The sequence below is a fragment of the Suncus etruscus genome, chromosome 12 (genome assembly GCF_024139225.1).
Source record: "Suncus etruscus isolate mSunEtr1 chromosome 12, mSunEtr1.pri.cur, whole genome shotgun sequence".
Taxonomy (NCBI): domain Eukaryota; kingdom Metazoa; phylum Chordata; class Mammalia; order Eulipotyphla; family Soricidae; genus Suncus; species Suncus etruscus.
In genome coordinates this window covers 32,814,180-32,817,098 of record NC_064859.1, presented here as the reverse complement: position 1 = coordinate 32,817,098, position 2,919 = coordinate 32,814,180, and the positions used below count along the sequence as shown (strand labels likewise).

Genomic DNA, 2,919 nt, shown 5'->3' with positions numbered 1-2,919 from the left:
TCAGTGTCTTGGCATTGTGCTTAACTCTCTAAAGTCTGCTGTAATTACAGGAGAAAGGGACCTGGATTGGATGATAGAAGGATGATTTCAGAAGGTATATATGAGCTCATGGGGCCGGAGAGATAGCATGGAGGTAAGGCATATGCCTTGCATACAGAAGGTCGGTGGTTCGAATCCTGGCATCCCATATGGTCCCCTGAGCCTTCCAGGAGCAATTTCTGATGGTAGAGCCAGGAGTAACCCCTGAGGACTGCCGGGTGTGACCCAAAAACCAAACCAAAAAAAAAAAAATGAAGGTATATATGAGCTCAAAGAAATCTTGGTTGCAGGGCATTAGAGAAGAATAGGGGGCTTGATCCCTCATTCAGAGTCAGATGAGGAAAAGCATGACCACCAACTTAGTGTGGACAGAGAGCAGGTCTATTTCTTGTTGTGTGATAGGTCCACACAAGGATTTCTAAGAAATGCTTGGCTTGTGTTTCTTGGTTCCCTTGGGAGTCAGATATATTCTAACTTGGGTAGATTTTTACTTAAAAATGCCCAACATCCTTCCAGCTGTATCCTCCATTTCCTTCTGGGCTGGAATAACATAGGGGGAGAACTTGAATACAGAATTAAATGGAAAGTGCTTTTGTTTCTGGAGATCAGACAAACAATTGTACAAGAGCCAAGGCCTCATCTAAAAGTGATGGGTTGCGAGTCCTGGTTAATAATTCAGAGACCTGACAGAGCCAACTAGAAGCTGGAGGGGATTATCAGATATACCTACACCCTTTTCTTCCTATCAATTTGCAGAGTTCCCGCTTGGCACCTGACTGGGCAGAAACAGTCTATGGCAAATTTATTCATTCATCCATTCACATGATAAAATGTTCATGATAGCTTCACAGACTTGAAACAGCTCCAGCATGGAGCAGATGGCACATCTCAAGCAAGGCAAATGGTTCTCATTCTTATAGATTTGGGAATCTATGCCTGGTTCTCTAACTTAATATTTAACAAACTTCAGCAGATCCATAGCTGAAACACAGATTGTGGGGTCCCCCCGCCCTGGAGTTTCCAAGTAATGGAATCTAGAGGAATCTGAGAATCTGCAGTCTCAACATATTTCTAGGTAATGCGTACACTGGGCATCTAGGAACATTTTTGGAGAACTCTGGGACTGGGAAATAATCCATTAGGTCTTCTTTAGCTTTCAATTCAGTGGCTCACTCAGGTAAATTGTTGGGAATGTGGAGCTTTGATCCAGCTAATTGCAGCTGAGGAGCTATTCCTTCCTGGACTTCACCAAAGGATAATTGATTCCTCCAGGGAAATTACATCCAGATAGTCAAAAGCCTTGACCCAACCCTGAAGAATGGAGGACTTGAAGCTTTGGAAGGAATAATGGCTTTCCGGAAGGTAAAAGCTTGCACTTGCCAGAAGTTTAGTGTAAATTGCTGAAGGGTACCTGAGACTGGGTAAAGGGAAGGGGAGTGCTTCATAGCTTCATCCTCCCTCCACTTGGAGCTTCTGCTGACACCTTCTTGAGTTTCTTTTTTTTTTTCTTTTTTTAATTTTCGTCACCCTTCTGTACCAGCTTATTGACAGCAGGCAACTGTCGCCGAGAACAGAGTAAGACGCAAATTACGACATCATGGCAGAGTTTCTTGACAAGACAAATAGTGATGGGAAGACAGACACAGCCTCTAGGAGTTCAACCATAGATTTGAGGTGGCAGATTTGAGGTTAAAGGGAACCTGGATGTAAAGCCATATTTTAAAACTACAGACCATTTTAGGTATAAAAAATTTTGTCAGATTACCTTTTTCCCCTAAGGGCTTATTTGGTTTTGGTTTTGGGGGCACAACCAGCAGTGCTCAAGGTTATACCTGGCTCTGCACTCGGGAATTATTATGGGATGAATCATGGAATGCCAAGGACAGAACCCAGGTCAACCTCATGCAAGGCAAACTATCATCACTTTGGTGCCCCTAACTGTGAAATAAATACCCATGCACCGTATTTCCAACCCCAGGTGAACAGGTCTGATGCAGGGTAGCTGCAAAGAATGAATAAACCAAGCTAGGCAGGAAAGAATTGTAGAATTGCTTGGCTTCTTGTCTCCTGGTCTCTCTGGGCCCACCAAACTGGCCTTTCTTTATTCTCCCAGCACTAATTCAACCAGCTGGGGGAGGGTTGAGTGAGATTCAGATGGACTTTTACATATTAAAGGAATAGGTGAAAAGGAAAGAGGAAGTTGGAGACTGGCTTTGTTTTGGGTAAAAGCAGGGTATCATATAACAATTCACCCTTTCTGTTCTAAACACTTTTTGAGGGGATGGAGCTATAACGCAGAGGTAGGGGGTTTGCCTTGCATGTGACTGATCCAGGACGGACCTGGGCTAGATTTCCGGCATACCATGTGGTCCCCCAAGCCAGGAGTGATTTATGAGCACATAGCCAGGAGTAATCCCTGATCATCACTGGATGTGGCCCAAAAACCAAAAATATAAAACAAAACAAAACAAAACAGAACATTTTTTTTTGAGAAGGCCTACACAAGTTCTGTTTTGTTGCCACCAGATGCAATATAAATCTCCAGAATGGATATTAATTTGCATAGGCACAGTAAAAGTTGGGGAAATAAAAAGAAAAAAAATTTTGCAGTAAGGTGGTGAGGAAATTTTCTAATTTTCAGGAATCACAGCTGGTGAGGGTAGACTTGGCTGTAAAAAGTGTCATGGGTTAGATTGTGCACAAATCATTCTCAAAACAATCAACTTTTTTCCATATCCTTGTCTTATACATATTACAAATTTTTTATAATATAAACATTAGAACCTTTCTGCAGAAATAGTTAATTTGAAAACAAATTCTTAAACATTCTTACACTGAGCACTATAATACAAGCCTATAATATCTAAGTTCCTTTTCCAT

The 2,919-nt window shown here is 41.9% G+C and overlaps 1 non-coding gene across 1 annotated transcript; it reads right to left on the bottom strand.

The window, feature by feature from the left end:
* Window positions 1-1,544: 1,544 nt before the first annotated feature.
* LOC126025362 (small nucleolar RNA SNORD16) lies at window positions 1,545-1,642 on the bottom strand. Its single transcript, XR_007501372.1, has one exon. It is a non-coding gene; the product is annotated as a small nucleolar RNA SNORD16 (small nucleolar RNA).
* Window positions 1,643-2,919: the final 1,277 nt, after the last annotated feature.